Source organism: Lithobates pipiens, unplaced genomic scaffold, assembly GCF_037356315.1.
Source record: "Lithobates pipiens isolate NorthernLeopardFrog02 unplaced genomic scaffold, aLitPip1_a1.2 Scaffold_27, whole genome shotgun sequence".
Classification (NCBI taxonomy): domain Eukaryota; kingdom Metazoa; phylum Chordata; class Amphibia; order Anura; family Ranidae; genus Lithobates; species Lithobates pipiens.
Genome location: NW_027507788.1, coordinates 160,670,941 through 160,683,473, shown reverse-complemented (window position 1 = coordinate 160,683,473; position 12,533 = coordinate 160,670,941). Strand labels below are relative to the sequence as shown.

The 12,533-nt window shown below is 49.4% G+C and overlaps 1 protein-coding gene across 3 annotated transcripts in view; it reads right to left on the bottom strand.

The window, feature by feature from the left end:
• Positions 1 to 12,533, bottom strand: part of ROBO3 (roundabout guidance receptor 3) — a 428,948-nt gene that overhangs the window by 173,318 nt on the left and 243,097 nt on the right. The gene's annotated exons all lie outside the window — the stretch shown is intronic.

Here is a 12,533-nt window from a genome sequence, read left to right as displayed (position 1 = left end):
CTCAGAACACACTGGTCCTGGGGGGGTTTTTTTTGGAGCTTAAAAATGCCTATGCCACTTACAGCTCAAAAACGCCATGGTGGGCATGAGGCCATAGGCTAACAGAGAGGCTGTTTAAAAATGTCCGTGGGCATGAGGTCTTAGTAGTGTAGTATGAAAGCGACTTTTTGAAAGGACAGTGGGGGTTATTTACTAGGAAAATCCACTTTGCACTACAAGGGCAAAGTGCACTTGAAATTGCACTGAAAGTGTACATGGAAGTGCATTCATTGTAAATCTGAGGGGTAGATCTAAACTGAGGGGAAGCTCTGCTAATTTTATTATCCAATCACGTGCAAGCTAAAATGCTGTTTTTTTATTTTCCTTGCATGTCCCCCTCGGATCTACAGCGACTTTACTTCCAAGTGCACTTTGCAATTGTAGTTTGCACTTGTAGTGCAAAGTGGATTTGCCTTTAGTAAATAACCCCCATTGACATGTTAAAGAGTATATAAGCTTTTAGTGATTGGGTTGACATCTAGTTTATGGAGACTATAAAGTAAGATATTAAACACGGGGTCATTGTAGAGGAAATAAAGCCTGGACAGGTCACATCCCTTCACTAGAAAACACGGCATGGTGTGGTCATAAAGAAGGTAATATATCCAATTCTAGAATTATGATGCCGGAGTTCAAGAAAAGCTGCATCAGCAGAAATATGGGACTTAGAAGACCCCATTCTATGGTCATTACAGGTGATAAAACCACATAACTTCTCTAATATACAATACAGTACAACTCTATAACCAACCATTGCCATGTCTTAATATTCCAGATGTAAAGCTGTAATAAACCAAATACCAAAAAATGTAATATATTGCAGCTAACCAATCACCAACCATTTTCCTTCTGTTTTCACCTGGTGATCTGGCCAGCAACACATCTCCTGTATTAGAGCGCCCCCCACTCTGGATGAAGGAGCACAGGGGGAACAGGCTTTTGGCAGCAGCATTGTCAGTTTGAAAGAAGTGTTATGCAGATTTAGATACACCGGAGTTTGACTTCAATTTTTTTTTTTAACCTTTTGGGATAAAGATTTTACCCCCCCCCCCCCACCCCCCCGGTCAGTGGTAGTTGGTTTGCCTTAACCTTCTAACTGATACATCTGCAGAGCAGTTTGCTCTGCTGAAAAACAATAGACTTACTGACTTGATCACCAGGTGAAAAAGAAAGAAAGCTTAAAGAGGAACTACAGTCTGCTCACATCATTTCTAATAAAAACATCATTGCCACTCTGAAGCTTCCCTCCAACCACTTTGCATATTATTATATATACACAGCATAGCTCCCAACTGTCCATGAATTTGGCCCTCACACCTCTCCTGCAGCTGCGACACCCCCTCGTCTCTGCCTCCACCTTGTCTCAGCAGTTGGTAGCAGAGAGGACAGACCTCCTCCTACAGATCCTGTGCTTCTCTGTGCAGCTGTGAAGAGGTTTGTTTCTGCTTCTCTCTCCTCAGCAGTTGGCAGCAGAGAAGATGACAGAACTCTTACAGATCCTGTGCATCTCCTCATCTCCACCTCCCCTGGTCTAAGCATTTAGCTGACTCCAGCCCTCTGGTCCTCCTTCAGACCCTGCGCTTTCTTCCCAGCTACTTCCTGGCAGCAGCACAAGGTAAGGGGGGGGGGGGGTGAGGGGACTCTTGACTTCTGATGGTGGGTGGGCTCGTGATATCTGTTGCAAGGTGGGGGTGGGGTGCTCTGGACATCCAGTCTTAGGAGGTACAACTGGCCTTTTGAGGCCCGCAATGAAATGGAGTTTGACACCCCTGATCTAATACTACGCTCAGACTGACAATGCTGCGGTCTAACGGTGTCTCTGTCACCTCTATCTAGATTGGAGGCACTCTAAGAGGAATGTGTTACAGACCAGATCACCAGGGGAGAGTAAAGGTAAACAAAAAGCCTAAAAAAAAGAAAACGAATGCAGCGACCACATCTAATGACTGGCAAGCTGCAATACATTACATTATTGTTTTTGACATAATACCACTTTAAATCACTCAGGTGAGGAAAGGTCCGCTTTACAGTGTTACTAAACCCACAACAGTAAAATCATTCTGTATATACAGTAAATCATGCTGGTTATACTCACTGTGGAACCTAAGGGGTTAATACTTTGCATTGTGTTAAAATATGGTTTGATCCTGTCTTCTCTGATCCTCCCCTTCTTCAACTGTCCCCAATCTAGCTCTTGATAGTACAGGGCCTAGAAGGTTTTGGGTGGGTGCATGTGATCAGCACAGAGCCAATCGGCACTGTCCAGACAGAAGGGGCAGGAGTCATGCAGCCTCATAGGACAGTCAGTGGAGAATGAAAACTTCTTCTACAAGCTTTAACCAGACACTGATAGAAGTCACAAGACTGCTATATACTGCTGATGAGAAAAGGTATATTTACAAAAATTGCATTTCCATGTTCTGTGTAGTGTGGGAGACCAGATATAGTGAATGCAGGGTCCTGGGGGGACCAGATGTAGTGAATGCAGGGTCCTGGGGAGACCAAATGTAGTGAATGCAGGGTGCTGGGGAGACCAGATATAGTGAATGCGGGGTGCTGGGGAGACCAGATGTAGTGAATGCAGGGTGCTGGGGAGACCAGATATAGTGAATGCAGGGTGCTGGGGAGACCAGATATAGTGAATGCGGGGTGCTGGGGAGACCAGATGTATTGAATGCAGGGTGCTGGGAGACCAGATGTAGTGAATGCAGGGTGCTGGGGAGACCAGATATAGTGAATGCAGGGCCCTGGGGAGACCAGATATAGTGAATGCAGGGCGCTGGGGAGACCAGATATAGTGAATGCAGGGCGCTGGGGAGACCAGATATAGTGAATGCAGGGCGCTGGGGAGACCAGATATAGTGAATGCAGGGCGCTGGGGAAACCAGATATAGTGAATGCAGGGCGCTGGGGAGACCAGATGTAGTGAATGCAGGGTCCTGGGGAGACCAGATATAGTGAATGCAGGGCGCTGGGGAGACCAGATGTAGTGAATGCAGGGTGCTGGGGAGACCAGATGTAGTGAATGCAGGGTCCTGGGGAGACCAGATATAGTGAATGCAGGGCGCTGGGGAGACCAGATGTAGTGAATGCAGGGCACTGGGGAGACCAGATGTAGTGAATGCAGGGTCCTGGGGAGACCAGATATAGTGAATGCAGGGTGCTGGGGAGACCAGATATAGTGAATGCAGGGTTCTGGGGAGACCAGATATAGTGAATGCAGGGTCCTGGGGAGACCAGATATAGTGAATGCAGGGTGCTGGGGAGACCAGATATAGTGAATGCAGGGTTCTGTGGAGACCAGATATAGTGAATGCAGGGCGCTGGGGAGACCAGATATAGTGAATGCAGGGTGCTGGGGAGACCAGATATAGTGAATGCAGGGTGCTGGGGAGACCAGATATAGTGAATGCAGGGTTCTGGGGAGACCAGATATAGTGAATGCAGGGTTCTGGGGAGACCAGATATAGTGAATGCGGGGTGCTGGGGAGACCAGATGTAGTGAATGCAGGGTCCTGGGGAGACCAGATATAGTGAATGCAGGCTCCTGGGGAGACCAGATATAGTGAATGCAGGGTGCTGGGGAGTAGTGATGGCCGAACGGTTCGCCCGGCGGTCGTTTCGCGGCGAATTTCCGACATTCGCGGTCCGCACGTTCGAACGCCTTTTTCCGTCGTTCGCCGCGGCGGACTTACGTGTTTAATGTATACAAGAACTTTAACCTTTGGTGACACGTTTATCATGTGATACAGGACAGCCAATTGAGACATGACAGCACATGGACACTTGTACATTCCCCCTAACCTATAAATACACCCGATCCGGTGGCCATTTTACATTCTTTCTTCTGTTAAGATAGGGACAGGTTCCTGTGTGGAGTAGGGAGAGATAAACCACTAGCTATTTGGTACACAAAAGTTCTTTTCAGGACTGGTATAGGTGTTAGGTGTTGATAGGTTGCTGTGCTGCTGATTCTTGCAGCAGCCTGAGTGTCTTTTGTTAGTTTAGAGAAAGGGAAAGGACGGTGTATGCTACAGGGACAGCCAGATTAGTCTTTCATCATCATCATCATCATCATCATCATTAGCTGTTACTATCAAGGTCCACAAAAGAGCTGTTCCAGTAACCACTAATCGTTCTCTTTTTTTGCCAATTTGTATAGGGACAGGAAGGAAGCAGTGTTGTCAGGCAGTGAGGGTAATTTTAAAGACTTGCTGTTATTATTAGTTCCACAAAGGTTCTTTTCAGGACTGGTATCAGTGGTACAGTAATAGGCTTGTACATGTATAATATTCTTTCTTCCAAATATAGAAAGGATATTATACTTGACTGCTGCCCTTCTGCTGCAGTCTGCTAAACATTCACAACTCACTTGTTCCACAAAAGTTCTTATAAGGACTGGTAACTTGGTATAGGGTGCTACGGTACATAGGCTTGAGTGCGGTACAGTCTGCTGTTCTGTAAGGACCGCTATCGGTCCACAATAGATAGGGTTGACGTGCACCACTGCTGACCGCTGCCCTATACTGCAGCAGTCCTTCAGCGGTATAGGGACTGACGTACAGTCTGCTAATCACTAACACACAACCTGCTTGTTCCACAAAAGTTCTTATAAGGACTGGTAACTTGGTATAGGGTGCTACGGTACATAGGCTTGAGTGCGGTACAGTCTGCTGTTCTGTAAGGACCGCTATCGGTCCACAATAGATAGGGTTGACGTGCACCACTGCTGACCGCTGCCCTATACTGCAGCAGTCCTTCAGCGGTATAGGGACTGACGTACAGTCTGCTAAACACTAATACACAACCTGCTTGGTCCACAAAAGTTCTTATAAGGACTGGTAACTTGGTATAGGGTGCTACGGTACATAGGCTTGAGTGCGGTACAGTCTGCTGTTCTGTAAGGACCGCTATCGGTCCACAATAGATAGGGTTGACGTGCACCACTGCTGACCGCTGCCCTATACTGCAGCAGTCCTTCAGCGGTATAGGGACTGACGTACAGTCTGCTAAACACTAATACACAACCTGCTTGGTCCACAAAAGTTCTTATAAGGACTGGTAACTTGGTATAGGGTGCTACGGTACATAGGCTTGAGTGCGGTACAGTCTGCTGTTCTGTAAGGACCGCTATCGGTCCACAATAGATAGGGTTGACGTGCACCACTGCTGACCGCTCACCTATACTGCAGCAGTCCTTCAGCGGTATAGGGACTGACGTACAGTCTGCTAATCACTAACACACAACCTGCTTGTTCCACAAAAGTTCTTATAAGGACTGGTAACTTGGTATAGGGTGCTACGGTACATAGGCTTGAGTGCGGTACAGTCTGCTGTTCTGTAAGGACCGCTATCGGTCCACAATAGATAGGGTTGACGTGCACCACTGCTGACCGCTCACCTATACTGCAGCAGTCCTTCAGCGGTATAGGGACTGACGTACAGTCTGCTAATCACTAACACACAACCTGCTTGTTCCACAAAAGTTCTTATAAGGACTGGTAACTTGGTATAGGGTGCTACGGTACATAGGCTTGAGTGCGGTACAGTCTGCTGTTCTGTAAGGACCGCTATCGGTCCACAATAGATAGGGTTGACGTGCACCACTGCTGACCGCTGCCCTATACTGCAGCAGTCCTTCAGCGGTATAGGGACTGACGTACAGTCTGCTAAACACTAATACACAACCTGCTTGGTCCACAAAAGTTCTTATAAGGACTGGTAACTTGGTATAGGGTGCTACGGTACATAGGCTTGAGTGCGGTACAGTCTGCTGTTCTGTAAGGACCGCTATCGGTCCACAATAGATAGGGTTGACGTGCACCACTGCTGACCGCTCACCTATACTGCAGCAGTCCTTCAGCGGTATAGGGACTGACGTACAGTCTGCTAATCACTAACACACAACCTGCTTGTTCCACAAAAGTTCTTATAAGGACTGGTAACTTGGTATAGGGTGCTACGGTACATAGGCTTGAGTGCGGTACAGTCTGCTGTTCTGTAAGGACCGCTATCGGTCCACAATAGATAGGGTTGACGTGCACCACTGCTGACCGCTCACCTATACTGCAGCAGTCCTTCAGCGGTATAGGGACTGACGTACAGTCTGCTAATCACTAACACACAACCTGCTTGTTCCACAAAAGTTCTTATAAGGACTGGTAACTTGGTATAGGGTGCTGCGGTACATAGGCTTGAGTGCGGTACAGTCTGCTGTTCTGTAAGGACCGCTATCGGTCCACAATAGATAGGGTTGACGTGCACCACTGCTGACCGCTCACCTATACTGCAGCAGTCCTTCAGCGGTATAGGGACTGACGTACAGTCTGCTAATCACTAACACACAACCTGCTTGTTCCACAAAAGTTCTTATAAGGACTGGTAACTTGGTATAGGGTGCTACGGTACATAGGCTTGAGTGCGGTACAGTCTGCTGTTCTGTAAGGACCGCTATCGGTCCACAATAGATAGGGTTGACGTGCACCACTGCTGACCGCTCACCTATACTGCAGCAGTCCTTCAGCGGTATAGGGACTGACGTACAGTCTGCTAATCACTAACACACAACCTGCTTGTTCCACAAAAGTTCTTATAAGGACTGGTAACTTGGTATAGGGTGCTACGGTACATAGGCTTGAGTGCGGTACAGTCTGCTGTTCTGTAAGGACCGCTATCGGTCCACAATAGATAGGGTTGACGTGCACCACTGCTGACCGCTGCCCTATACTGCAGCAGTCCTTCAGCGGTATAGGGACTGACGTACAGTCTGCTAAACACTAATACACAACCTGCTTGGTCCACAAAAGTTCTTATAAGGACTGGTAACTTGGTATAGGGTGCTACGGTACATAGGCTTGAGTGCGATACAGTCTGCTGTTCTGTAAGGACCGCTATCGGTCCACAATAGATAGGGTTGACGTGCACCACTGCTGACCGCTGCCCTATACTGCAGCAGTCCTTCAGCGGTATAGGGACTGACGTACAGTCTGCTAAACACTAATACACAACCTGCTTGGTCCACAAAAGTTCTTATAAGGACTGGTAACTTGGTATAGGGTGCTACGGTACATAGGCTTGAGTGCGGTACAGTCTGCTGTTCTGTAAGGACCGCTATAGGTCCACAATAGATAGGGTTGACGTGCACCACTGCTGACCGCTCACCTATACTGCAGCAGTCCTTCAGCGGTATAGGGACTAAGAGTTTTGTCACAGGGTCATTTAAAAAATGACATGCAGAGGAAGAGGCAGGCCCTTCCGCAGGGGTGGTAGGGGTAGGGCAGGAGCAACAGGCTTGAGCCAAAGTGGGAAGTTGCAGAAGGTGCGTTCAATTACTTTAAAGGATGCACCAGACTTGGTTGAGTGGCTCGCTCAGCCTTACTCTTCTGCACCCTCCTCATCCTCTCGATCTGCACCCTCTTCTTCACTCTCTGCTATGTGCACCCCCAAAGACACTACCACCAACAACACGACCACCACCACCACCACCACATACCTTCCGCTTGAGTCACTGGAATTATTTTCCGATCCATATCAAGAGGACATTTCTGATGCGCAGCCACTCTTGGTATTGGATCAGGAAGAGGAGGTAGCAACAAGCGCTACTCAGCAGTCTGACGCCAGTACCCAGATCAGCCCAAGGAGGAGGTTGGTCCCCGGTGTTGCTGCCTACTCCGAGATCTCTACTTATAGCGGTGGGGAAGGTGACGTTGATGATGACGTGTCTAGTGATGTCACGTGGGTGCCCACAAGAGAGGAAGAGGAGGGGAGTTCAGAGGGAGATATGGACCAGCAGATAGGGAGGAGAAGCAGCAATGACTTACATTGCACAGCAGGGACAAAGCAGACTGCAAATGTATCAGGAGCGAGTCATCGACCATGTACGGTCACATCTGGCGCTCCCAGGACACCGGCACATGGCTCCGCAGTGTGGGCTTTTTTTAACGTGTCCGCTGCTGACAATAGCGTTGCCATCTGCAATCTTTGCAGTCAACGCGTTAGTCGCGGTAAGCCCAATACTCACCTAGGGACGACCGCCTTAAGAAGGCACATGAGCAGCCATCACCGAGCCCAGTGGGAGCAACGGAACACACAAAGCCACACTGCAGGCTCTCACCGTCCAGCCTCGTCTTCTACTTCTCCTTCTCCTCTCTCCTCACAATTGTCCTCCACTCCACCTTCCATCACGCCAAGCTCACATTTTTCTGCAAAAAGGCAGGCTTCCGTGGGCCTAATGTTTGAGCGTAAAAAAATGATGATGCCGGATAACCCTCTTGCCCAACGGTTGGCGGCTGGCTTGTCAGAACTCATAGCCCGCCAACTACTGCCATATAAACTGGTGGACTCGGAGGCCTTTCGCAAATTTGTGGCCATTGGAACACCACAATGGAAGGTCCCAGGAAGGAAGTATTTCTCAGAGAAGGGCATCCCAGAGCTATATGGCCATGTTCAGCGGCAAGTGAATGTATCTCTGGCACACAGTGTCGGTGCCAAGATACATCTGACCACAGACACGTGGTCTAGCAAACACGGGCAGGGAAGGTATATCAGTTTTACTGCCCACTGGGTGAACCTTCTGACGGCCGTCAAGCATGTAACCCGTGGCACCCGTGTAGATTTGGTTTTACCGCCACGGATTGCATGCAGGCCTGACTCTTCTTCTCCTCCTCCTACTCCATCCTCCTCCCTCTCCTCCTCAGCTGCCTCCTCCTTTTCCGCTGCTAGCGTCTCTTCCACTGCACCGCCCAAGCTCCCCAGAACCTATTCCACATGCCAGGTGAGACGTTGCCATGCCGTGCTGCGTCTGTTGTGCCTGGAAGCAAAGAGCCACACTGGCCCGGCACTCCTTTCAGCTTTGCGTTCACAGGCAGATGAGTGGCTAACACCGCTCAATTTGACAGTTGGTAAAGTGGTGTGTGACAACGGTGCCAATCTGCTTAGCGCATTGAAACAGGGCAAAATCACGCACGTGCCGTGCATGGCACACGTCTTAAACTTGGTCGTGCAGCGATTCCTTGTCAAATACCCTGGGGTCCAGGACATCTTGCGGCAGGCAAGGAAAATCTCGGCCCATTTCAGAAGATCTTACATGGCCATGGCTCGCCTTGCTGACATTCAGCGGCGACACCATCTGCCGGTCAGACGTCTTATTTGCGATTGCCCGACGCGATGGAACTCAACCTTCTATATGCTTGATAGGCTGCTCCAGCAGAAACGTGCAGTTAACGTCTACCTGTATGAACTCTGCGAAAGAAACGGTTCTGGGGAGCTGGGTTTTTTTTCACCGCGCCAGTGGCTGCTCATGCGCGACACATGCAGACTTCTGCGGCCATTTGAGGAGATCACCAAACTGGTCAGTCACAGCCATGGCGCCATCAGTGACATGGTACCTTATGCCTTCTTTCTGGAGCGTGCATTGCGTCGTGTCATTGATCAGGCTGTGGAGGAGCAGGAGCGGGAAGATGAGGAAGTCGCAATGCTGGATGAATTCCCAGGGGGGGCTACTCTATCTGAGACAAGTCAACAACAGGAGTCTGATGAGGAGTCAGAGGAGGATGGTGCCGGGGCGGATGAGCAGGAGCAAGAAGAGCATGCTTTAAACCTTTCTGGGATCCCTGTTGTGCGAGGATGGGGAGAGGAGAATGAAGAGGACGACATTATCCTGGATGATGAGCAGGAGCCAGGCCACCACACCGCTTCCACTTTAGTGCAAATGGGGGCCTTCATGCTCCAGTGTTTTAATAGGGACCCCCGTATAAAAAGCATGAGGGTCAAGGACCAGTACTGGGTGGCAACGTACTTAGACCCCCGGTACAAACACAAAATGGCGGAAATGTTACCGCCGTCGCAGAGGGCTGTCAGAATGCAGCACTTCCAGGCCTTGCTTCGAGAAATGCTGCATTCTGCTTTTGCGTGCGCTGGCAGAGGAGCAATTCCCACTCCCAGAGAAGGATTTGCGGGTACCAATCCAACAGCGCCTGCAAGAAGAGGCCGGTTTGAAGATGTGTTGGTGACTTCGGATATGAGGTCATTCTTTCAGCCGACCCATCGACAGGTGTCATCCGGATCCAGCATCAGGGAACGCCTAGACCGTCAGGTGTCCGACTACATTGGGTTAACGGCCGATGTGGACGCTCTGAGGAGTGATGAACCCCTAGACTACTGGGTGGGCAGGCTTGACCTCTGGCCAGAGCTTGCCCAATTTGCAATCGAACTGTTGGCTTGCCCCTCATCCAGTGTCCTGTCCGAAAGGACGTTCAGCGCAGCAGGGGGGATTGTGACCGATAAGCGTACTCGCCTAGCTCACCACAGTGTTAACTACCTCACATTTCTAAAAATGAATGAGGCATGGATCTCGGAGGAATTCAACACATGTGACCAGTAGACCATGTATATGTCTATAAACTATTTTTTTAATCAAGCACACAGACCTTCTTAATTCATTTGGCTCACTTCCTTGACCCAAAAAAGCACACCGTACTATATGCCCCTACCCTCCTCTTTGAAGAGGTTGAGCGGTGTCATATTTCTACTGGGGCTGCTTATGATATCCCTGTGCTGTGCTGACTTCCTCCTGGGGGTTCTTATTATGAAGGGATCACACTATCCCTGTGCTGTGCTGACTTCCTCCTGGGGGTTCTTATTATGAGGGGATCACACCATCCCTGTGCTGTGCTGACTTCCTCCTGGGGCTGCTTACGGTGCTGCTGTCAGTGCTGTATGTCACGGTGCTGCTGTCAGCGCTGTATGTCACGGTGCTGCTGTCAGCGCTGTATGTCACGGTGCTGCTGTCAGCGCTGTATGTCACGGTGCTGCTGTCAGCGCTGTATGTCACGGTGCTGCTGTCAGCGCTGTATGTCACGGTGCTGCTGTCAGCGCTGTATGTCACGGTGCTGCTGTCAGCGCTGTATGTCACGGTGCTGCTGTCAGCGCTGTATGTCACGGTGCTGCTGTCAGCGCTGTATGTCACGGTGCTGCTGTCAGCGCTGTATGTCACGGTGCTGCTGTCAGCGCTGTATGTCACGGTGCTGCTGTCAGCGCTGTATGTCACGGTGCTGCTGTCAGCGCTGTATGTCACGGTGCTGCTGTCAGCGCTGTATGTCACGGTGCTGCTGTCAGTGCTCTGTATTACGGTGCTGCTGTCAGATGCCTCTATCACGGTGCATGTGTCATTCCGGTATGTCACGCTGCTGGTGATCATCTCCTGCACCCTCTTCTTTGCCTACCCTGGTCCCTGACCTTCCCTCTCCTCCATTGCCTTCATTAGCTCCATAGTCCTGAATTGTTAGAACAATTTCCCAAATAAAATAAAAATGCTTGTAGTTATCGATCCCAAATTCACCTCATACATGTATTATGTCATTGTCCAGATGGTGGGACTACGTTTTACCCCCTAATAATTACCACGTGGCCGCAAATTCGACATGAAGGTTTGCAAAGTTCGCCTCCCATTGAAGTCAATGGGGCCCGCGGCGAACGGTCGGTTTCGCGAACGTTTGGGTCCGTTCGCATTTCGCGTTCGCGAAACGTCCCGTCGGAAGTTCGTCCATCACTACTGGGGAGACCAGATATAGTGAATGCAGGGTGCTGGGGAGACCAGATATAGTGAATGCAGGGTTCTGGGGAGACCAGATATAGTGAATGCAGGGTTCTGGGGAGACCAGATATAGTGAATGCAGGGTCCTGGGTTTAGTAACAATTGTATCGAGGACTAGAAGTGTAGAATACAGCAAAACAGAAATCACGGTTTTACATGGCGCCGTGACCCAACTTAACCGGTGCAGACCACAACCAATGAAAAGTTAAACCCGAGCGAACGTTTACTGAATAATCAGGGCCGTATTCTTGGGTCACCATTTTCCAGCAGAGGACATTAGGTTTTGAACACCTGCCCTGCTGGGGGAGGGGAAATCCTGACATCCTGGCCTGCTCAGTGACTACAAGCACTAAGAAGTCATTTAAATCCATTGGAGCATGCTCTCAGATGCACCAATGATAAGAAAACAATGGCATCTATTAGCATCCTCTTACAGTGCATCTTCCATTTAGTTGTACAAAGAAAAAAAAAATACTTTTCAATGGAAAAAGAAGAAGAAAAAAATTAGCATTTTAAAGGGAACCTCATGATGGGTTTTGTCCTTTTCCTGCAGCAAAGCTTTTTCCATTCTCTCTTTTCAAATCCTTTAATAGTCACCTTGAGCCATTTCTTTTGACCTCCTTTAAGTAAATGTCATCTCCCGGCTTTGTTATTCTAATGACCTGGAGGACCGGTGAGCGGGCAGCCGTGTCATTACACCGGGCTCTCTCTCTAATTGAAGCCACCACAAAACGGATTAGGAGAAGGAATCCGGAGAGCCGGCAATATCCAAACTCGATTAGAAATACGCCTCCTTTCCGGAAATGGCGGGCGCTCAGTCATCGGACGCGCGGCCCCATAAAGGTGATATGGCTTCCTCGTCAAGGTTGAGTTATATTGGGTGAGCGGGGACAGGAATCCA